General features: G+C 42.2%; 1 protein-coding gene across 4 annotated transcripts in view; it reads left to right on the forward strand.

Moving 5' to 3' along the window:
* The first annotated feature begins 4,633 nt into the window (after positions 1-4,633).
* Positions 4,634-25,488, forward strand: part of sox6 (SRY-box transcription factor 6) — a 172,080-nt gene continuing 151,225 nt past the window's right edge. For all 4 annotated transcript variants that reach the window (XM_083890973.1, XM_083890976.1, XM_083890975.1 and 1 more), the window contains exon 1: positions 4,634-4,919. The gene's annotated coding sequence lies outside the window, so the exon portion shown is untranslated. The remainder of the gene's footprint in view (positions 4,920-25,488) is intronic.

Genomic DNA, 25,488 nt, shown 5'->3' on the forward strand with positions numbered 1-25,488 from the left:
TGGGTCAACTAATGAGAACAGAGCGTCCCACTTTGCAAGTCCGATAGGGGAGAGAGATGATTTGCATGTATGCAAATTCAGGGTTTGGGTTAATTGCATAACTCGGCATTTGGACATGACTAAGTCGTGTTACGTATTTTCTCTTGTGAAAGTTGCTCTTTAACATTGTGACCATGTCTGTGTCACTGATGTCTCGTCAGGTTTTTTTTTTTATACACTTAGACTTAGACTTAGACAGGAAAAGCCTTTTGGGCTCGAAACATCACTGAAAAGCTCTGAAGTGGATCTTTTGCTTCCTTTTAATTACACATTACATTAGTTCACGTAGAACACGCAGATTTCATCAGCTGACTGCAATCAACAAGCCATACTCTCCATTTCAATAAGTTTCCTTCTTCCTCACACATTTCTTGCTACACAGATGCTGCCTCACACTGTTGCTGCTGCTGCTGCTGCTGCTGCTGGCAAAGCTTTATCGCTGCTATCTCTCTACATAAGACTTTAAACAGGTGGTCAGTGCAGGCAGCACCTGAAAAGTCCAGTAATGACGTCCAAAAAAGCAGAGACAGGACTTAAACTTAACAGTTAAAATGGAACTTTACTCACTGAATCAAAGGGAAAAGGTGGTTTGTAGATTCTCTGCTCATTTCTACTAAAACAAACAACCTCTCAACACTGAAGTGCGGCATATACCGCTCTATGTCTGCAAACCATTGTGGGAAATGCAGTCCTTCAATACCATTACATACGTTCTTAATATACATAACTGAACATGGAATATCAAACAAAATGTTTTCAAATGATTAACGTATGAGTAATCTTTTAAACAAATATTCTTTATGATGACGTATGAGGATGGAAAACAAAGTCCATATGTCATATAGTGCATATTTATTTATTGACTATACTATCCTATATGGTTGGAGACACTACAGCAAGGCTATTCAACTTAAGGCCCGGGGGCCAGAACCGGAACCTTCAAGCAATTTGGACCAGCCCACGGCCAGTTAACCCATAAATAATGAATGTATTATTAAAAAGCCATTAAAACTGCAGCTTCGTCCATTTCTAACACTTTGTGACACTTTGTGATACTTTGCGTCCCTTTTTGGCAAATACTAGTACAGCTGTAATTGTATGCAGTCTATGTATATGTACCAGAATATTTTGCACTAAGAGGCAACTGTAGCAGTTGTACCTGAATATTATTGGTACTGTTACTTGTATTTCTGCAAAAATAACCTATTGTGGCCATTGCACCTTAATGTTGTTTATATTGTTACCTCTAATTTTATAAGAGCCAGTTGTGACTGTTATACCCAAATGTTGGTGATACTGTAACTGTAACCTTTTTGCACTATACGCAAATTGTATTGTACCTGAATGTTGGTGGTTTTTTACCTTTTTTTGCACAAAACTTGCAGCCATTTCAACAAATAAGTGCTAAATAATTGATAAAATTTTGTATCATCTCAAAATAGTAGTACAGCCTTCCCCAAAAGCTGGCCCTCCAGACATTTTAGTTGAATAGCCCTGCACTACAGAATAAGAGGGTATAAACTCACACGTCCTGGCAACGTGTTAATGTGACTTACATAGATTCTCCTTCTTTCCTAAAAGCAGATAATTATGAATGCACGTTTGAGAACAGTAATCACTGTAGTCCCTGAGCATGAATCAGCTGCACACACCTTTGAAAACTGCTCTGACTGCACTGTAATCAGTGCACACACACCCCCCCCCCCACCACCACACACACACACACACACACACATCATCATCATCATCACCAGCCGCACTCAGTCACTCTGACTGAACGGCGTCCTCTAATTAAGCATGCAGAACAGGAGAAGAACACATGTTAATTTAATGTAACAAAAATGTTGATTTTCATGCAGTCTCCTTCTCAAATATTTATGGGCCAGACTTGAATTTCAAGATGCATCAAAGACTCACAGGGTATATGCAAATGTGTCTGCCTCGTACTTATACCCCCCCCCCAAAAAAAAGGACAAAAAAAAAACAAAACAAAACCCAAAAGCATTAAAAAACAAGTTGGACTGTATTTTAACAGATGAAAATATAGACTCTGCTTCAACCATAAACAACCATTGTTTAAAACAGCGTTTTTCAACCAGTGTTTCGTGGGAAATTATCCAATTTCACCTAATTGGTCTAAAACTTTTTTTTGAAAACAAATAATTAATTATCTGCAAATAATATGGAATATAAATATTCAAGACACTTTGATAAGAATGACTACATCCAATGATTTCACTGAAAAAAATGTACCTCGGCTCAAAAAAGGTGGTTTAAAAGGATAAAGCTGGAAATGAACAATAAATAAAACATAATAAAACTTCTTTCTCTCAAACATTTGAGGTTATTTTGAATTATTTAATTATTATTATTTCGCAATGAGCCTTTATTTTTTGCACAGTTAACTGAGTGTAAAGCAACATAAAGTTCATCTGATTCTGTCTCCACAGAGATGATACATGCAGGTTGTTTTTCCCTCTGTGTCCAAAAGGTGGCGCACCAGACACGTAAAACACACACACACTGACGGAGTCCGGGCGGGCGAAGAGGAGAAGTCCGCTCGTTCGGAGGCGCAGCAGCAGATACTTCATCATCATCATCATCATCTGTGGCGGCTCCAAATGGAAAACACTCCACTGTGTCACTGTGTTTTACACGACATGTTTGGGGCACGTGTGAGGTCAGAGGTCAGCGCGTAAAAGCGTCTTGATGTCACTCACTGATGTTTAGAAGAAGAAGAAGAAGAAGAAGTTAAAAGGAGTGTGTTTTATTTACATGAGTGAGTTTCAGGAAGATCTTTTCTTTTTCTTTCTGTAAAAAAAACTTAAAACTGCTGCTGCGTCTCAACATTGCGATGATCCTGGAGTCTGAGCTGAAGCCTCCTCTCTCTCTCTCTCCCTCACTTCTCTTCTCTGTCTCTCTCTCCTCTCCCTCTCTCTTCTCTCTCTCCTCTCAGTTCTATGTGACTCTGCAGTTAACAATCAGAATTTCCTCCTGCTGTCTCAGCTCATTGTAAGTAACTTTTCCTCTTTCTCTTCTGTGATGTGATACATGATAGTCTGCTATATATATCTATATTTACACACACACATACACACACTGTTGTATGTATACATATATATATATATACATATATATATATATGTATATATATATATAGAGGATCAGTGCTGTGATCCTGTGTTGGTGCTGTTTCAGTTTTATTTGTCACACAAATGTTGCTTTTACAGATCAAAACTTTCTTCTTTTTTTTTGTCCATCAGCTGTTTTTATTCCTTTTCTGATTATTTTTAAAATTATTATTTTGTTATGTGTGTGTGTGTGTGTGTGTGTGTGTGTGTGTGTGTGTGTGTGCCTCCTCTAAACACAGCTGATCTGATTTAAAACCGTTGTTTATGCTCAGTCTGCAAAGAGTTTTCTTTTAAAACACCGTCGACTAATTTGTTTTCCAATATCAGGTTTGATTATCTGTGATCTAAAATAACCGATTCTTCAACATAACGTGATTTACTGCGTGTGAATGCTGTTACACACACACACACGCACACACACACACACACACACAGATAAATGAACAAATGAAAATACGTGTGTATGTTTGCAAAGGTTGAAAAATGTAAACGTGAGAATTCCTCTCTCGCAACCCAAAAATTAATTACACGTATATTTTATTTTGAATGATTTAATTAAAACTTTATTTTATTTCTTCATGTTCTTTAAATGCGCTAATTTAATTAGCTTACAATAATGCAGTGTGGAAACTGTGATCAAACGCTTGCAGATATGCTGCTATCAACAGATCTTTTATGGGCTAATTTATGACAATTTCTTTCAAATCTAAAGGAACGCGGTGTTGACTTCCGCTTCATTAAAATGTGCAAATAATGTCGAGGATTATTAAGAGTTTAAATCAAAGTTATTTGTTATGGAGCAGAACAGTGACCGGTGTTTTTTTTTTGCTGTGTTTAAGGTGCTGATTGCTTTTATGGAAATTGGAAAACAAACTCCTCATCCTTACTCTCACCTGCTCTCACATTATCTCACATCCATGTGTTTTTTTTTACCGCTCTGCAGACGGAAGGAAGGAAGGTCAGCGTCACAGTCGTTAGAAACCTATACATTTAGCGCGTAAGTGTCGGAAAGTGCGTTATCTTTAAGTGATGATCTTTTTTTTTTTTTTTAAATATACGTTTATTGAAGTGAACAAACTGCGGCCAATCTAACGACCATCATCCCTCTGTCACTGCACTTTTAATTTCACCACACATCCTCTCTCCCCCTCTCTCTCTCTCTCTTGCATTTCTTGTCTTGGAGGAGGGGGAGAGGAAGAGGAGGAGGAGGAGGAGGAGGAGGAGGAGGAGGAGGGGGGAGTCCTGCCTCTTTTGCCTTCCTCAGATCAATGCCCCGGCCACTCACTTTCTGTTGTTGCACGACGGGAAACGCTTTGAATACTCGCGACATGGCCGCGCGCATTGATTGCCAAGATTGACAAGCACGCACCTCCACCACCACCACCGTCTTCTTCTCCTGCGCACGAGAGAGAGAGAGAGAGAGAGAGAGAGACAGAGACAGACAGAGAGAGACAGACAGAGAGAGAGCAGGTATTGGCGAACATAACAACAAAAGCCCACTTATAGTTTGTGGACAGCTCAACTTCACTCAGAGTGAACTGACACGGGATCCCCACGCAGCAGCAGCCGCCGCCGCGTGTGAGTGCAGACTTTTGCAGAGTTTTCAGTCAACACAAGAAGAAGAAGAAGAAGAAGAAGAAGGAGAAGAAAGAAAGAAAGGAAGAAAGAAAAAAGCGCTGAGTCGACTTTCGTTCGCGCACGAGGGAAAAAGGACGCACACTTTATCCACTCCACGGCTCGATCACTAAGGTAAAAAAAAAAAAACACAACTGCTTCAAACCCTCTCTCTGTTTAACGTTTTCCTCCTTTTCATTGCTCGGTTCAAAAAAAAGTCGCACCCGCTGTCAGTGAAGTGAAGTGCGCGCGTTGTAGCCGCAAAAAATGAATGCAAAAAAAACAACCAGAAGTGGACATTTTGCACACACACGCCTGTTGTGACTGAGTGAGCATCAAAACTTAGTTATTGCGATTATTTGGTGCGTCGCTTCCACCAGAACACGCGCAGCAGAAGCGGCAGAAGCAGACGCGGCAGACGCGGTGAGAGGCGCACGGACGCGCCGCAAAAGCAGCAAAGCCGCCGCCTCCGCCGCCGCTTCGTTTTAACATCCAAGTTTAAGTGAGTGTAGTGAACGTGGCCACATCGTTGAAGCAGCGTTTGCAGGTTTGAGAAGATTTGTTTTGTTTGTTTGTTGGTTGGTTGGTTGTTTCTGCGAGCGCGCGGTATAACAGAGAGTCACAGAGTAACAGGGTCCTCTTGTTGTTGTTGTTGTTGTTGTTGATTTGACATTTGAACAAAAGTGAGCCGTGACAGAGCTTCGTGTTGACATGTCCCGTAACTTTAATCTTTCTGCTGGAGACACTTTCACCCGCGTCTTCACTGCGGCACCGGGGTCCACTCACAGTGACGCGCGCGTCCAAGTTTCCTTCACTCATCTCCTCACACTAACCTCTGTCTTCTGTGGATTTGCTCTCTGTTTCTTTTCTCTTCTTCTTCTTCTTTTTCTTTTCACGTGACAGTGAGACAGAGAGAGACACACAGAGAGAGAGAGTCTGGCCCTGGTGCAGCCTGAGAATTCGCTCTTCCTTTAACTTTCTCGCTGGGTTCAGGGGAATTTACCTTTAAAGAATGCACAGACCATTAATTAAATTAAAAAACATTTTTAGAGGAGCGATGCCCTTGGACAAATAGTTCAGCTCAATTTAAGCCGGAAAAACTCTTGTGAACACACACACACGAGTTGTCCGTGTGTGTGTGTGTGTGTGTGAAAAGTGCAAATATGATTCATAAGAATGACTCTATTCATTTATTTTATCATAGACGTCAAATTCAAATAAGGATAATAATAAAAAAATCACCAGGCCTTTAAATTCATATTAGGAAAAAATAAATAAACTCGACTTATTTTTTCAAATATTGCTTCAAAATCACGCATGTTTTGGCAATTATTGATCATTTAATATACGAGTCAAATATTAGTACAAATTAAATTTGATCAAAAGAAAGGACGTGTTACAATAAACGAGGCTCGTAAAACTGTCGCGATAACACTTGAACACTGTAAACTTTAAAAAAAAAACAATGTTGTCATTAGTGTAATTATTAAACGCAGAGCACGAGCACGTTTTTTGGATCATATATATATATATATATATAAAACACATTTTCTTTATTGTTATTTCTTCAAAAAATCAATTGCAGAGAGAAAAGGGAAGAATAAAAACGTTGTGTTGAGAGTTGGCTGAAGAAGAAAACTGTTTTTCTTCTTCTTCTTCTTCTTCTTGCTCTCGGTGTAAATGTGACCGCAGGTCTCCTCATAAGGTAAAACGGACCCGGAGACCAAAGCCTAAATGGCACATTTATAATTAGACCGTCCATTCAGCACATTGTCCTGATTGCTATATACAGGGAGACCGTGGACTCTGTCTCTCTGTGAGAGCTCAGCAAAGAGCGAGAGACACAGAGAGACACAGACAGAGACAGAGAGAGAGAGAGTGAAAAGCGGCGTTTTCATCCCTTTGATGCGAACAAACCGCACTTGGCTCCTATTAAACACCTCTGTAACTGCGCAAAGGAGCACAGCGACATCTTCATTAATCACCTTCCTCGTCCGTGCAGACGCAATTTTGCAATTGTTCAATAAACAGAACAACTTATTAATAATAATAATAATAATAATAATAATAATAATAATAACAGCGTCTAAATATGAGCGATGCGGCTCATTCGTGCGCCTTTTTTTTTTAATGTCACCGCAATTGCAGTCGAAGATTAAAAGATGAATGCAAAGATAATAATAAAAAAAAAGGTGAGAAATGGGACGATGAGATCATATTTATCCTGTTTACTCAGTGGCCTTAATGCGTCAGTGTTTTTCTATTTCTCAAGGACTTTATTCTGAGGCTGGTGGATGGATCTCCAACCCTTAGCTTTTCTCTGCAGAGGAAGAAAAATAAAAAAATCAAGGATTTTCCCCACCTGGACTCAGCTTATAATAACGTTTTAAAGTCGCTCATGTGCCATTAAGTTTAAAAAAATATATAAAAATAAATAGGACTTTTAGGCTTGGAGGCAGCAGCAGCAGCAGCCACTGTGCTGTCCAAACACACACACACCCTGCAGCAGTCTGCACAAGTTCAATGTCTCCCGTGTTACAGAGCAACTTCCCTCATTTATTACTCAGAGGCGATGTTGATTTACTGAGCTGAAGAAGAAGAAGAAGAAGAAGAAGAGGGAGAATGAACAAACGTGAGCACTTGTTTAGACTGCAGTGCCACAGCCGTGAATTTATCTGGAGCTCCCTCTCTCTTAACTGTCCCCATCATCCACAGGTACAGGGTTTGTTTAGACTGAGCTCTTGTGCCAGCAATTAGAGGGATGAAGGAAAAGAGAAGAGAAGAGAAGAGAAGAGAAGAGAAGGGAAGGGTGGAGGAGAAGGAAGACAGGGAGACACACATTAATGTGCTTTATTTCATGCTGGGAATATATTTTTTTTATATATATAAATGTGCACAGTGATTATTGCTCGAATTTAATCATCGCATCATCGGTGAACAATATAAGTTTTATTTTAAATTTGACTGACAGTGATGCAGTTTTGCATTTTAGAGCCTATAAAAAATTATAACCCAGTGTGTGTGTGTGTGTGTGTGTGTAATTACATTATCCTTAAATGATATTACAGCCAGTGCCAGCTCACGATAAGCCCATTTTCACAGTGAGTCGAGGAGATAAAGAAATGTTTTGAGAAATCGTTACATTGACGTTTGAAGTAAGCGATGGTGATTTATGGTCATTTTCAGATCAGTAATAAATCATATTTAACATAAAGTTGTCCCGTATGTGACTCACACTGTGTGTGTGTGTGTGTGTGTGACACCTAGATTTGTGTGGGAATTTGTGTCTTCAACGTTTGATCAACATTTCTTGGAGCGTCGACTTTACACGTTGCATTACGTTTCCACACTGAACACTGAACGCTGTGTGTCCTTTTTGCAGAAAGATGTTGCGAGTGACAGGGATGTGTGTGTGTGTGTGTGTGTGTGTGTGTGTGTGTGGGAGGGGGGGTTGCTGTCTCAGTGTGTCTCAGTTTGTTGGAGGGCACGGTGTCTGTGAGACTTGATGATAAACAAGATGAGAGGAGGTAAACAACAGCAGGCCTGGTAAAGGTGTGTGTGTGTGTGTGTGTGGGGCAGCAGAAGGATGGAGAGGATGGCAGGAGATAATACATGTGGCAGCACATGTTGTGACATCTGTCTTTCTAAGTGTTATCTAATTTGCGCTGGAATATTCCAACAATGATCTAACTAATGGGAAATGTGCCACCACGTGAGGGTGTCTTTTTTTGTTGAAGTTTGCGATGCACACCTATAGCTGTTTTCTATCCTCGCAGTGTGACCCGTGAACTGTCGCCCACAAACTGAACATATGTAACAGCATAGTAGACACGCCCCCTTCACTGTCCACTTTAAAATATATCTTAAGTATTAGATGTTGTTTTTTATAGTATGACCTTTTATTTGTCTTGTTTTTATATGTTCTACAGTATTTTTAATTGTTTTATTGTTTGTTCTTATGTCTATTAGGGCACACGTTTGTAGGTTTTTTCTCTGACCTAAAGCACTTTGTTTCAGCTGTCGTTGTTGTTTTTAAAGTGCTTTATAAATAAAGTTGGATTGGATTGGATTGGATGAGTGGAGGATTTTGGACAACGTAAAAAAGAGAGACGACACATGGATGAAATCAGTGGTCAGCTGAGTCATGGAGAGCAGACAGCGGGGGCATCACCTCCAACATATCCGTCTTCAAATTAAAAACGTGTGCTTTCAACACACACACACACACACACACATTCTTGTACTTGCTGCATACTGACGACCGGGTTGCCGACAAAGTGAGGACCAGCATTTCCACTTTATAAATCAACACAAATACAAATATCTACTTCATGAATGACATCTACAAAGAACTACTGGTTGCAGTACCATAAAATGTCTGCAGGTGGAGCCCCGGAGCAAAAAGGGCTGGAAAACTTTTTAGATTTTTATTTTTTTTTGGTCCAAAATTGGACAAAAATGTCATACTATATCGTCCAAAATTTGACAAAAACGTCATACTATATACTATGTCGTCCAAAATTTGGATTTTTTTTTTTTTTACAAATTGAGTATAGCATGTTTACGACCTAAGGAAGTGATTTCAATGAAAACAAAGTGAGGACTGACCAAAATGTCCTCAATCCGTAAAAATTACCTCACTTTGTTGGTTAAAAACAGTCACTGGTCCTCAGTATGCCGCAAGTACAAGAACACACACACACACAAACACACACACACCTTCTTGTACTTGCTGCATACTGAGGACCAGGCAAAAGTGCTGACAAAGTGAGGACCAGCATTTCCAATTTATAAATCAACACAATTACAAATATCATCTACTCAGAGCAAAACTAGTGTAAAACACTACGGCGGGAAAACGGGGTTTTTGTGCCAAATTGAGGACCTCAGTTAAAAACAGAGTGAAGCATGTTTACAACCTAAGGAAGTGAACGAAAACAGAGTGAGGACCCGGGCCAAAATGTCCCCACTTTGTAAAAATGACCTCACTTTGCTGGTTAAAAACCCTCACTGGTCCTCAGTATGCTGTACAAGTACAAGAAAACACACACACACACACAGAGATTTAAGTCGAACATGTGAGATTTCATCAGACACAAACGGAGCCTCCGCGTTACAGCACTTACCGAAACATGGGGCGAGGGCAGGAGCTGTTTTACTTTTTCTGCTCTATTAGATCATTGTGTCCCCTCTGGCTGCTGTAAGTGAACAGTACTGCGGAACATTAAAGGATTACAGACGATGAAAAAAAAAAAAACCCAGTCTAAATATGTGTGTATCTTCACAGGAATTCACTGTATAATTGCACACGTAACCTAAGTGACCCCCATTTGATCTGTATCATTCACTCTCTCACCAAATATGTTTTCATCAAAATAATTGGACTTTTTCTTTCTTTTTTTTTTAGTCCATAGCATAATTAATTTCAAAATGCTACAGTCTATGTTATGGTAAGCAGCCAGTGTTTTCATAACACACATTAATATGTAAAATTAATTGGAACGGCGTCAGTGTCCGTGTGTGTGTGTGTGTGTGCGACAAAGGTCTGGGACTGTAATCAGGTGCAGGAATTAGCCGAGCTCATTGTTTTTTATGAATCAAATGAAGATTTGTACAGTGGGGCTGTGTCAATACGCTTTGCCTTTATTACCATATCAAAGAGGCAACACAGTGCAGCCGGGCAGTAATTAAAATGTGGCGGATTTTGGAGTCCCTGCACACGCACACACACACGCGCGCGCGCACACACACACACATGCAAAGCATGTGGACCAAGGCTGAGAATGTCAGGCTGTGTGCAGAGAGAGTGCAGGTGTTTGAAACTGAATTTTTTTTTTTTAAACAAACACTCATGTCGCTTCACGTTTTTTCACGAAATAGAAGCCAAAGCCGTTTTTTAACACGAAAGAAAAACAACACGAAAAAAAAAACACAAGTTTGTTTTCTTACCCTTTTTCTTCTGGCAACCATTTTGTTGGAGAAAAACTTGTTTATTAACTGGAGAAATTGCCGCCAACGCTGCTCAGTTTCCTTTCCCCGGATCACCATCAAAATTAAGTCATTTTCTTCTGCGGACCATAACCTACCATGCCCTGTCGTTTACTTTTTGACTTATGCCGCAAACATGAGGCTGAGAACAGCAATTTCTTATTTTTTTTTCCTCCATAAAAGCTTCCACTCGATTTTTATTTTACTTTGAAAGAAATAATCCATACGTGTCAATCTCGCAACATTGGACACCGACTGTACACACACACACACACACACGGTTTATGTATGACCTTGCTGCGTTATGCTGGGATTATATGGACGAATAAAAGAAGCCTCATGTGATTTCTGCCCCCCCCCCCCCCGACTAGAATTGGAGAAGCTCTGAAGACATAAGATTGTGTCTCATGAATGAACAAGGGAAAAGAGATTAGTGTAATGTGGCCTTTTTGTGCTGCACAGACACACAGACACACACACACACACAAAAGCATCACAACAAGCCTCTTCCTTGTGATCCCTGACATTGTGCCTCAGATCAGACCGTCCCCACGGGCAAGATGCTGCTGCTGCTGCCGCAGAGGAAGAGTGTGAAAGGATCCTCTGAAAACATCAGTGACGCTGAACGTCTTATTGTAAACGTGACGTAAAAGAAGACCTTTGAAAAAAAAAAAGACCTTGGTGACTCATGCATTTATTTATCCTTAATTTATAATTGATCCAGTTTTTCCTTTTTGTTCGTCCACGGTCTGAGGAGGGCGTTCGTTATTCCCGTATCCAAGTTACTCAGGTCTCCTCGGACTGCAGACGCTGAACAATTAGGTATTATCCAGTTGGTGGAGGTTGGACAGACGGCCTGGTGTTTGCCAGCTTGATCTGACATGAAATGTAAAATATGCTCCACGGCGATGTGGCTAAGCCTGCCAATCTGGCTTCTTTACTGTGCAGCTCAACAGCAAGGAGGTTTGGAAGGGTTCCGTTGGCACACAACACAACTGTTTCCAGATCAGACTTGGTAACTTCAGTTCGAGTGTTGAGAATGTTCTCGTTGGTGCTCGGACATGTGTGTGTTTTTCTTTCGGGCGCGCGATGGCCGTCTCGATGAGCGATTCACCGTTATGTGTCACTCAAGGTTGGCGCGGATATCCTTCAGTTTGATGAACTGAAGAAGCATGAGTCACGTATGAATGCAATGCAATGCAAGAAAAGCTCTGATAACTCTCTGACTCTGTATCTCACTTGTTTGTTCTCAACATTCTTAATCCGACAGACCTCACAGCTAGCGGATTTAAAGGAGACATATGATGCAAAATCAACGTTTTAATTTTTTTTAATCCGTATATTTGGGACTCTGGAGGCCCTATGAGTAGGCAAAGTGTGAAAAGAGCTGACTCACTCGTGTTTTTGTGGTCCGCCTCAGTCTTAAGGCCAATATTATACTTCTCCGACTGCATAACCACGGAGACCCCTCGAGCCTTCATACTTCTGCGTTGTGGTGACGGATACGCGCTGCAATTTCCCGCCCGATCAGTAGGGGTCGCTGCGCAAGGTTGTTGTGCTTTTGGCTACAGTGAGCAATGGCGTCCGAGAGAGAAAGACTGTTGTTGTTGAAACAGTGGCCGTTTCTCACTTTTCTGTGTCACGGAACGCAGTTTTGAGATAATTTGAGGCGAGAAATCGGCCATTTGTGTTAAGATATGACGTATTTATAAGTTTGGCAGCGACGTTGTCGGCGGTGATCAGCTCCGCCTCTGTGGACGCTCGGTGCGCACTGTGAGCCGGCACAGAGCAGCGTTAGCTCGGCCTGTCCTGAGGACCAATCGCAGCTCTTGCCGTCTCCGTTGACAGAGTGACGGACACTTAAAAAATATTTATTGCAGTCGGAGACTTTTGCGCAGAGGACTCTGCGTAACCTACGTAGAGCACTTAACGCAGGAGTATAAATTGGGCTTGAGTACGGGAGATAAAACACGTGATGTTGACTTCCGCACTCATTGCTACGTCACAATGAGACATTCCTGAAATTGTTGTCTCGCGGAGCTCCGCTTTGTCCCTAAAAAAACGCGAGAGTGCAGGCGAGGGCAACAGTATCCGGAACTTCACCGAAGTGTTCTATTCTTGGCTCCACAGTGCAGCACAGAGTTCTACGCAAACTTCCAGCCTCAGAGGATTTTACATTTTCTACATGACGCCAATGTGCCAGCGAGAGTCGGCAAAAGATGGCTTTTTCCAAATGCTAACTGCTGTTAGCTGCAGGTAGCCTCAGTGACGCTGACGTAGTTTCCTGTGTTCATTTGCATATTTATAGAGACAGGCACTCAAAACTGAGCGTTCTGAACAGGGCTGTTTTGGCAGAGTGATTGAACTGCTGTGGTGCTTCATCCTTAAGGTATTTTGACCAAAGCATGTCACAGACATGTTCATTAGGACACCAGGGAACTAGGTTCACTTGGAGAAATAGGCTATAATACTTCTACTTTAAAGTTCGTCGCCGTCAGATGGAAACAAGCAGCAATCGACGTTTTTTTGCGTCACGTAGCAGCTGCTGTGACATCGAAAAACAGGAGAGGAAGTTTTGGAAAAGAAATGACACCAGAGTGGGCCAGAAAACTCAGATTCTCGACAGTTTTTCCTGTGGAAAATGCAAACACTCGATGCCAAAAATAAATCAAAGTGACAAAGAGTGAGGGTGGGGAGAATGATGATGGAAAGGGTCTTGTGGCTAAAATGTTCTGACGAAGTTAACCATAGCATCTCTTCTTACTCAGGTCTTTTGTTTTCTTTCTCAATAATTCCTCTTTACACCGACTTGGACGCGATATACAAGGCTTTGCCCTTAATGTGCATTATGAGAAAATGACTTGAGCAGACGCGACCACAAGCTTTCTGCCTTTCTGTCACTCTGTGAGTGTGTCTGGCTTTGTTATCCCCTCTTTCACCCTGCTGTCGGTGAGAAGATGGGCTGAGAGCGACTTTCAAAGACCAAAGACGACACTGATGATGTGAAGGTCCATATGTTGGAGCTCAATCTTTGTCTCCTTTAGTCCGAGAAAACAACAGTGGGGGAAATTTTCACTACTCTGAAGGTGGAGGGGATGGGGGAAAAGAAACCTTTTTGTATTGAGTGGTAGTGTGTAAATAATGGCTGACACTTGCTTTTCATTTCTTTCCAAAATGGCATCATTCCCCGTAGAGTGACTTCAGGAATTACTTTATCCATTACGCTGTCTACTCGCTCCATAATATGACCATAACCACAGCAAAGGCACTAATGTTGGCAAGAAACAAAATTAGCTTTCAACTAAGACCAAAAAAAAAAAAAAGTAATTTAATTTACCAGCCACTTACTCATTTTTTTTGAGAATGGGATGAATTAATAAACATACTTCAAAAACACAGTGGAAACTTCTTTAATTGCACCAAAGAAGTGGGCCGATCACGTATAAGCGAAGCACAACGGAGAGTGAGGAAACACCCAGAGCGCTGGACTCACAGCGTGAAGAACGGAGCCAAAGAGAAAGAACTGGCTGCGATAATCACTTTCTTGAATGGGACTAAAAAAAGAGAAATCTGCTGAAATGATAGAGAAAGCCTGTGGTTTGGCCAATGCAGTAAATTTCCCATGAGCCTCTTTGACAATCTGAGGGGATAGCCACTCTGGCACACGCCACCCGCCCACATACAACACACACACACACACACACACACACACACACTGGCAAGTACGGTGTAGGAACCTCTAGGAGAGGCCTGTTCTGATGGAGGATGATTGACAGGAGGTGGGAGGAGTTTGAGAAACAGTTACACTCGCTTTTTTTTTTTTTTTTTTTTTTTTCCACTTAGTAGATCTACAAAAAGTTTGCTTAGCAGAGTGGAAACACATTGTGGAGCGAGTGTGGAAGAGCAAACATATTTAGATTTAAGAGAAGAAAAAAAAGTGTTATGTTCACGTGTGCGTAATTTTGCACAAATGCAGTAATGCTCTTAGTGGATGTGTGGCTTTCTGATCAGGCTGAACCTTTAATAGCTTTTACATCGCAAAAAAATCACAATTGACAAATGCATTGACTGCAGTTTTACGCAGGTACAGTATACACTACCGTTCAAAAGTTTGGGGTCACTTAGAAATGTTCTTATTTTTGAAGGAAAAGCACTTTAAGTGAATCATAAATACACTCTATACATTGTTAATGTGGTAAACGACTATTCTAGCTGCAAACGTTTTTAATGGAATATGTACATATGTGTATAGAGGCCCATTTACAGTGTTCTAATGATACATTGTGTTTGTTAATGGTGTTAGAAGGCTATTGGATGATTAGAAAACCCTTGAAAACCCTTGTGCGAAGATGTTAGCACAGCTGAAAAGAGTATGCTGTTTCTTTGACAAAAGGGCAAAATTATTATTTAGAATAAAAATCATTATTTCTAATCTTGTCAATGTTTTAACTCTATTTTCTACAAATTTTGCAACTCATTTGATAAATAAAGTGTGACTTTTAATAGAGAACACAAGCAAATTGTATATGTGACCCCAATCTTTTGAATGGCGTCATACAGAGCAACGGTTTCTGTCACACTGACTTAATACAGATGTAATGCTTCTTAATATCTGTCAGGAAATTCACAACGAAGCTCCAGAGACTGGAGTTGAGGAGTTTGCTCAAAGTGTTTTAGTTTCCCAACATAAACCATAATGTACTTAGCATGACCACAGCCTTTCCCTTACTTTAACCAAGCGCTTTGAGTTTTTCAAAAGGAAAAAAACAACCCTGAAAATAAATTGTAATTATATTTTAGTGCAGTTTGTGGAATAAAACATTGATTTTGAAATGTTCAACGCATAAAAATCAACAATGATGGTGAATCGGAGCGTCACAAATATTACAAATGCTAACGTGTAAGAAGACGTCAGGTTAGAGGAGCTTCGTTGCAGGCGAGCGATGCTTGTGTGTTTTTGCGTCAGCAGCAGAGAAAAGGCTTCATGTCCTTGGTTAGGGGTTGGTAAAGTGAGGGAGGTACAATGCTCCTCCTCATCCTTCTGCAGAGCTAAATTTATTGGTTACCATCTGCAGGGTGGAGGAGTTTGGGTTGTGGCCAGGCCAACGAAAGGCTTCTAATTAAACAGTCATCATTATCAACTTGTGGTCAGTGATCATCTTCCCCAACACTGGTTCTCCAACATGAACATGGAGCCGTTGAGGCTTTTCCTTCAAGCTTATGCTGGACTGAATTAGAACAGAAGAAAGTGAGGAGGAGAAAAGTGCGAGCAAGAACTTTTTTTTTTTTTTTCTTTTTTCCTCCTCTCTTGGCAGAACAGGCAGCACGAGGCCCGGTGCCATATCCACTCAGGTTTAAACAATTACCCAACATCAGAGAAACCAGTAGAGCCTCAGCACTGGCACAGCCATCATGCTTTCTGACTGCACTACTTCAGTCCACGGTTCCAGACGTGGCCAAGTGTCACATGTAAGCGGAGCTTTTCGATAATTTCAATTAGTGTAAGAGGGTGTGTCTGCAGTATCCGTATCACTGCCGCTGGAGGAGCGCTCCTTTGAGGTTGACAGCCCCCTTAATACAGTATTTCATGGTTTGATGTGTGAGTGACACAGAGGCGCTCCAAGAGGATGGTAAAATGGTTTATTAGGACCTAATTAGAGCCCTGTGATTAAAGGGGAAGTGACTGTGATTAGGAGACCTGCAGATGATGTGGAAACATGGATGAATATTCAGAGGAGAAAAGCACAGTATACGTATTAGCCTGCATGTGTGTGTGTGTGTGTGTGGATGCTTGTATTCGTGGCCTCTTTAGGACCTTTTTTCCTGGCACAAAGACCAGCCTTGTCACGACCAGTAAGTCCTCACGGAGACTCAAAACCTGGAACCTAATGAAGCAGAACCAGAATTTCGGAAGAGAACTGGAGCTATAAGATTGGAATTGCGGTTGGGTTAAGGACGGATCAGGCTTTGGTGAGGCTGTCCATGTGAATGCAAGTCAGTGTCGAGTCATTTAAAGCAGTGGTTCTCAACCTTTTTGAGTCGCGACCCCCAATTAAACATGCCCGGCTGTCCGCGACCCCCCCCCCCCCACACACACACACACACACACACCGGTGTGAACGCATGACGGGTATGATGGATAAAGCACTGTCCGCGGTGCTGAAACAACGCCCGATCAATACACCGTTGGCTACGTCGCATTTACATATCAGACAAGCACTTACGATCACACTTTAGCTATTAGTATTTATTTAGAAACACTTTTGGATTTTTTGAAAAACATACAGCAGCATCAAGAGGGTAACTTTTCACGTGAGTAATAGACCGACAATTGTCGCTTACATCCCATCGTATTGCTGGTAGTTGAGCCGGTTAAAATGTAAACAAATAACGCAAACTTTCTTTTTCTTTTTAATGAAATGAAACGATAACTAGGGACGGGAATTACACGGCATTTTGAGAGTTGACTGTCGAGGTCCACGTGTCCAATTTTGTCTAGTTTTTGCGGGGGTGGAAACTATTCTTCACTGTACTAATTCATTTTAAGCTCAAAAACATGGCTGTACTGTCCAATATTGACCATCAAAGAAGCGCTAATAAAAATGAGGGGCAAAAAAAAAGGAAAAACTCTCCGCTGGCGGTCAGGTGGTGAAAAGCTAATTTTGATAAAAAAATAAAAAATAAAAAAAATTCCAAAATGATTTGGCGACCCCCAGAAATCATCTCGCGACCCCAATAAGGGGTCGGGACCCCAAGGTTGAGAATGGCTGATTTAAAGGATAGCTGCGTGAACCTGTGTGTGTGTGTGTGTGTGTGAGCACTACAGTGTGTGAGTCCAGGCTGCCTCGGAGCAGTATTATCGTATTATATCATCCTTAAAGCGGATCTTCACAACTTAAGCTATTAGACACAAAAAGAAAAAAATGCACTCCCGTGACCCCACAGTCGCTCCTCGCAGAAGTTCAGAAATACGATCAGGCACTTGTGTACGCGTAACATCATTACTGTTAAAAATCAAGACAAACTCAGTTCGTAGATAGTTTCTCGCTTTTCTCTCTCTCTCGCTCTCTCTGTCGCTTCTTTTTTGTTGTTGTTTCACAGGCAATTGAACATGAAAACCATGAGGAATGTTGTGCAAAAACCATGCAGCATCTACTCTGGGAAGCTTAGGGCGAAGAGTCACACACGCATTCTTATGATCCTCAGCGCTGTGTGCTGTTTAATCAAAGTGATACATTTTCTTCTTCTTCTTATTATTATTATTTGTCTCCATCAATAGAGAGATTAGCACTGGATGTTTTTTTCTCTTTCCCCCCTTCACACACACACACACACTTTTTAACGTTTTCAGCCATGTGATAGCCGCTGCCATTAGAAATCATTTATGGGAGTGTTCTGAAGGCTGGAGATTGTCAGCAGGGCCTTGCGATTTTTTACAATTTCACAACTGACTTCCTCCTTAAAATGACACTGGCTTACCTGCCTATTACTCCCTTTGATTTCTACAGTACATGCTTCTGCCCTCTGAGAGGTATTCATAATAAGCTTAAACTCCACTGGCTTCATTGCCGAAGGGTGCTTATCTCTGTCCTATTCAGGAGAAAGAAGGGTAATATTTTTTTTTTTTTTCCCATTTTCCAACATTTTTCGGATGTCGGACCCCCCCCCCCGAAAAAAAAAAGCAATGCGTTCAGGGGTCTGTTGTGTGGAGCGAGCACAGACACAGACTGTATGTCCACGCATACACTTGAAATGTCATGCACGAGCACGCACGCGCACAATTGTCAAAGGCTGTTTTCTAAAATATATATTTTTTTTTGCTATTTAAAATTGAAACGGTTCAGCTTTGGATTTTTTTTTTTTTTTTTTTGCTCAATGGCAGACACATTTTATATGTTTTATTCAGTATTTCGACGTTTTAAAATTATATTTGTAAAGCTCTGCGGAACCAGTCAGCTCGTTTTTATTTAAAAGTCGAGCTTCGGCTCGTTCGCGATAGAACTCCACATCTGTTACATGTGCAGAAAAGAAAAGAGAAACCCCCCCCAAAAAATTGAAAAGTGTTTTTTCTTCTTTTATTACATCGATCATACTTACCTTGCAGCACTTATTGCATATTTGGACATGCAATTTAATCTATTTACATTTTCATTTAGTCCCCCGAGGAATGTTCAAAGCATACTCAGCTTCACAATGTATACTCATATGTAATGTAAGATATACTTGAAAACTAGTTTGTGGTGAGTGGTAGTAGCCATGGAGGGCCCTCTCTCTCTCTTTGCCTTGGAGCAATGTCAGTTTTTCTTGTAGAATAATGAGAAGCATGTGTTGGACAAGTGAAAAAAAACACAAAAAAAAAAAACATGGTGATCTTTTCATGTGACCCACCTGTTGTGCTTTAAATACAGCTAACACTAACCTCGTGTTACTATTGTCTCTTTGCCTCTTTCTCCTGCTGTTCCGCTGCACTCTCTTCGTAATTATTCCCTTTTTTAGCTGCTGTGCAAAGATCTTGTGAACACAAACGGTAGCGCACGGAAGCAAACTCAACACTCGAAGAGAGGGGGGGGAAAAAAAAACTAAACCTTAATGACTGCCAGGATTTAAATACACATAATCTGTAGGTGCAAAGTGTTTGTTTGAACTCCCATCTTTCTCAGTGTGCTGTAGGTTTGCACTGCGCTCTCTCTGCTCTGTAGCCTCTGCCCGCTGAATTTCTCACTTTCTCACTTTTACCGCCTGCTTCTTGCCATGCTGTAATGGGCTCGCAGGGCATGATGGGAATATAATAACTGCTCGACAATGTTTTGCTTACCCCCCCCACTCCCCCCGCCATCCTGCGCTAAATGTAAAAATGCACCCAGACACATGGCTTATATGGCACAAGTTGTGATGTCAGTTGTTATTTCTGGATACGTGAGCCAGTAAATTTTGGATTATTTTCCACAATCTGCTGCGCACAGTGCATTATGTCACAAAGGCCACATTGTAGCCTGTTGGGTGTAGAGCAGTGTTTTCTCCCTCTCTCTTTCTCTTGTTCTGTGCATTGCTGGAGCAGCCGCCTCCTGTGCCTCCATTAAAGACTTCAGCCTTACTTTATGCCTATTTCCTTTCCTTGTGCTGCGATCAATGGACAATGGGCCTGTATAGGATACAGCCTTATGGGAAAAAAGTAAATAGACTAAAGCCCAGTTTATACTCCTGCGTAAAGTGCTCTGAGAGCCTCTGCGTCACTGCACGAAATATCTATAAAGTGTTCGTCACGCCGTCAAGGGACAACGGAGACGGCAAGAGCTGCGATTGGTCCTCAGGACAGGCCGAGCTAAGCTGCCCTGTGTCGGCTCACAGTGCGTACCGAGCGTCCACAGTGGCGGAGCTGATCACCGCCGACAACGTCGCTGCCAAACTATAAATACGTCATATCTTAACACACACAGCACATGTTTAGACTCTAAATGGCTAATTTCTCACCTCAAATTATCTTAAAACTGCGTTCCGTGACACAGTAAAGTGAGAAACGGCCACTGTTTCAACAACAACAGTCTTTCTCTCTCGGACGCCATTGCTCACTGTAGCCAGAAGCACAACAACCTTGCGCAGCGACCCCTACTGATCGGGCGGGAATTTGCAGAGCGTATCCGTCACCATGAGAAGTATAATGTGGCCTTAATGGACAAGACAAAAAAAGTGCAATTTGACTCAGTACAAACTTTGTGTGGATATTGTGTGATGAATATATACATGATTGATTGGTTGAAGAATATGTCAAACATGACTTTCAGTGATGAGATTATTAAACACACAGTGTGCCACAGTTCTGCCACTAGGTGTCTTTCAATCAAAAAGAGAACAAAAAACACAGAGTTTGATGTCGTCTGTTGTCTGGTTTTGTTCCCTTTGGTGGAAAAGCATGCAGGGAGGAGCTGTGATCCATTAGTGACAAAAAAAACCAACCTATATTTCCTCACTCATGGTCTTTCTAGGTGAAGAAGAGAAAGCAGAAACCAAAATGAACAGTTGTCTTACCTTGAATAGAAATGCACATTTCTGTGGATTTAAAGAGTGAAATGAAATATTTTGGTTTATTGTAAGCACAGAACACAACAAAACATACATTATTATCTTTTTTTTTTTTTAAAAGAAGGAATTTGCTGATAATTCCACTCCTTTGCTGCATAGAGCTGGGAATTGAACTCAGTTTAGGGAGTTTTTATCCAGCGCTGTGTGCAAGAAGAAGAGCGTCCGATAAAGAGCCTTCTGTTTTCCCACTAATTAAATTTGCCACTAACATATACTGGCAGGAACCTCTTACCTTGTTTGACTTATTTATTGCCTGACTGCAGAGGTAATTTGACCTTTCAGTTCAAAGGCTCTTCTTTTTTTTTTTAATCCAGAAAAGGAGTGTTAAACTCAATTATGCCAGTGATCAGTGGCTCAAACACTACATTTGTTTCCTCTGAGGGGACAAGAGGCAACTCAAGCCCTGCTCTCAGCTTCTCGTCCCTTAGCTGTGGTCCCTGCAACCCTACAGGGGTAAGGGATGGGGTGGGGGGGGGGGGATTAGGAGGAGACGAGAGAGGAAGAATAGGGCTGTGGGGGGAGAACGAAGGAGAGAGGAAAGTGCCCCACAGTTCCTGCCATGCCACTGGAGATTTGTGTCCTTGTTTTAAATCATTTCCCTCTTTAGAAGATTAAGAAGGCAGAAATATTCTCAAACTGATCATGTCCCCCCCCCCCTAAACGGATTCATTTACATATGCTGCTATTAATTGAGGTGGGGGGGGCGATGGGGGGTTGAAAAGAAGACAAATTGACCTGTGCAACTGTAAATAAAAAAGAAAGAAAGAAAAAAAAACCCAGAGGTTATAACGTTAATTGTTAAAATGGCTGTACGGGGGCAAAGCGGAGCCAGAGCGAAGCCTTAAATCTCTGTCAGGATTTCAGTCGTGTGTGTGTGTGTGTGTGTGTGTGTGTTGTTCATTTGTAGAGAATTAAGACCGTTTTTTTTCATAACAGGGGTTGCAGAGAAATACGCACCGAGATGACGTTAAAGTGGAGCGTCGTGTTATTCCCCCCCCCCCAACATGAAATCAGAATTTTTTAAATAATCGCAGCCCATTTCCCTTTTACACTGTGACACAGCAAGTGATTCCAGGTCCTTCCTGCATTGTGCGGCGCTCGCCGCTAAAATAATTATCGGTCAACTTAAGCCTGTGCAAATCGAAAAAATGTGCGACTGTAAATGCAAAAAAAAAAAAAAATCTCTGCTTTTCACCAAACAAGGAACAACAGTGAATAATTTGCAAGACACCAATGCCTTGTTGTAACCTGATCATTTATGGATCAGTTGATTCCCTTTCTGGTTTAATTCACCATGTGATTGATTTTTTTTCAGTGCCGTAACTGTTGCAAAAATATCCACGCTAAACTGTGCCTGAAAATAGGGGGAATCATTTGAATACAGATGCTCAGAGCTTAAGCCTCGTCGCTGGAAAGCACTCGGAGGCAGGAGACAATCGCACGTTGATTATGTTGCTCCTGACAGAAGTTGCGAGTCCTTTTGTACGCGGCGGAGATATTTGCATCTAAATGCTTATTGTAGCCATCTAAACAAGCATAAGGACTGATTGTAAATAGCAGCTGTTGGGTCGTACTTGGGGGGGGAATAAAGGACATTATTTCAATAAGGAGAAATTGGGATGGAAATGAGGAAATTACTTGTGAACGGTGGAGATGAAATCAATAAAGTGGGGAAACAGTTTGTCGTGCTGGTTATATTTGTGTTTTCACGATCGCTCGTGAATCTATTTACAGTTGGTATTGTACAGCGTTAACAGGTGTAAATACAGTATTTATATTCATGTCTTTGCTCACCTTGAATTTAAAATCAGTTAATCGATTAGTTTATGTTAATAATGACGGTTATAGCTGCTTCCTGTCATATTATTGTGTTTACGTGTGTTTGAGTAAGATGAAATACACCATTTTAAGGCTTCACAATGCACCGTATACATGTATGTGCAGCCACACATGTAGCTGTGAGTGTGTGTGTGTGTGTGTGTGTGTGTGTGTGTGTGTGTGTGTGTGTGTGTGTGTGTGTGTGGCTGGTGCCCACAGCAGAGTGATGCCCCTGTAGATTGTTCTCCTCTAAGCTCTTTGTCCTGCTGCACTGAGTGTGTCTGCCTCCTCGGGAGACTGACAGCCTTCTCTAGTGTGGCTCCACAAAGGCCCAGCCTCCTTTGAGGTGTTAAAAACTTCCATTTATGCATCTCCCTGGACAAAATAAAGAAAGGGAGAGAGAAAAAAAAAAAAAAAAAAAAAAAAAAAAAAGCACCAAGCCCATTTGAGCCCAGTAGCAACACAGGCAAGACATTGTGGCCACGGTTCCCTAGCACTCATTTCACAGATTCTAAAATGAGTATATGGCAAACAGGATTTTGAAGGGCTAAAGTGCCCCGCGAGGGGGCAGGGGGCGATAAGAGGGGAGAAACGCCACCGCTCCGTAAACCAGAGGAGGGTTTCAGGAAAATAAACACATTACCTGGGAGAGAGAGGGTGAGACCCCGAGCCCCGTAAAGAAAGAAAGAAAGAAAGAAAGAGGTGTAAAAAGTTTAAATACAAAAATTGTTTTAGCTAGCTCAAAACGGGGGCATACCTATGTTCCCCGGGTCCTATGTTCCCACCGTTTTTCCCAAAAAAGGTCCTGTGCTCCCCACTTTGTGGAAGCCTGGGTGTGGAGCTCCAGGGTAACCTTTTTTAGAAAAAGGGTCCTATCTTCCCCGGGTCCTTTTGGGTGAAAGCGGGTAACATAGGACCCTTTTTCTAAAAAAAAAAAGGGTCATTCAAAGCGGGGAACATAGGACCCTTTGGATGAACAACGGGGAACATAGGACCCTTTTTTAGAGAAAGGGTCCTATGTTCCCCGGTCACATACAAAGCAGGGAACATAGGACCCGGGGGAACATAGGACCTGGGGAACATAAGACCCGGGGAACATAAGACCCGGGGAACATAGGACCCGGGGAACATAGGACCCGGGGAACATAGGACCCGGGGAACATAGGACCCGGGGGAACATAGGACCCAGGGAACATAGGACCCAGGGAACATAAGACCCGGGGAACATAGGACCGGGGAACATAGGACCCGGGGAACATAGGACCCGGGGGAACATAGGACCTGGGGAACATAGGACCCAGGGAACATAAGACCCGGGGAACATAGGACCCGGGGACCATAAGACCCGGGGAACATAGGACCTGGGGAACATAAGACCCGGGGAACATAAGACCCGGGGAACATAAGACCCGGGGAACATAGGACCCGGGGAACATAGGACCCGGGGAACATAAGACCCGGGGAACATAGATACGGTCCCCTAAAAACACTTCGGAGCTAATGGCGGTAAGATGAATGCATCAGGAAATGATGCCGGATTTTGCATTTTCTTCCAAAAATGACTCACCAATTCTTTCCTTCTCACTAATGCCGATTAAAAAACGTTGCTTTTGAACAGTAGGACAGAGGTATAATGTGCTCTGTCTTAGCAGTTTTTGAAAATAAGACTATGTGAGGGGGGGGGGGGGGGTAATCAGAGAGAATTGATAGGTTTCATGGCCTCCTGTTAGGAGCACGAAGGACTGCACACAGTCGTCTATGGTGTAGAAAAACATTGTTGCGCTGCTCAGTAAACAAGAGTTTTATTCTTGTGATTTGAGCGTGAGGAAAATGACAGATAATGCATTTTTTTTGCAGAGCAGCACCTGAAAGACACTGTTGAGCGACTTGTCGACAAAGATTATAGCTGGGAGTGACATTACAGAAGTCGTTCCTGACACCCCGGGGTCGAGCTAGCGTCTCGTCTGCTGTGGTTCAGTGACAGGGTCGGAGAGAGAGAGACAGAAGGTGAAGATAAAAAGAGGAGAGAGAGAGAGAGATTTGTCTGGCTGTGGCAGTTAAGGGTGTGCTGGAGCATGAAACAGCTGTGTGCACGTGATCGACCTGCTTTCAACACCAAATAACTCAATGATATCTCTCTTAACCTCACGGTGCCGCACACACACACACACTTCTTTTTCCACTTTTGTTGTTTTGCTGTCCAAACTTCACCACGCGCGTTAAAAAAGGAAGTCAATTTATGAGGCGACGGCAACGACTCCGGCTAAAACGATCCATGTCTGAGTCTGGTGAACTCCAGTTTACCTGAACTCTAGCTGTTTTCTCACCAGCGATGTCCTCTCATCCCCCGGCTACGGCGATTACTCGGTGGTGGCGGAAGCTGTCGTTTCATATTTCACAGATGATGCCGCCGCTGAGAGGATTGACTTGATGGAACTGGATATTTAACATACAATCACACGTGTTCAATTACTATGTCAGACATTTCTGTGCCAGAATGTTCAGCGCTTCATGCTTTCACTCCCCCCCCCCGTCCCCCCCCCCCCCCACCCCTCCACCTTCCTCTTCCTCCCATTTCCATATTTCCCCCGAGCTCAGTGTTACAGCCTCAACTCATTGCATCCCAAACTCCCCCATGCAGCAGTCCTCTGCAGCCTGACTGACTGACTGAGTGAGTGTGTGTGTGCTTGCTGCTCCTGCACAGATAACCACACACTATATCCAGGTAGGGAGCAGTCTGCTGATGGCATAGATTACCTCTATTGTCAAAATAACTCACTCTGCAGAATTCCTACTTTAGCTTGTTGGGTCACAGGAG

Source organism: Microchirus variegatus (genome assembly GCF_963457635.1).
Source record: "Microchirus variegatus genome assembly, chromosome: 6".
In the NCBI taxonomy this organism is placed as follows: domain Eukaryota; kingdom Metazoa; phylum Chordata; class Actinopteri; order Pleuronectiformes; family Soleidae; genus Microchirus; species Microchirus variegatus.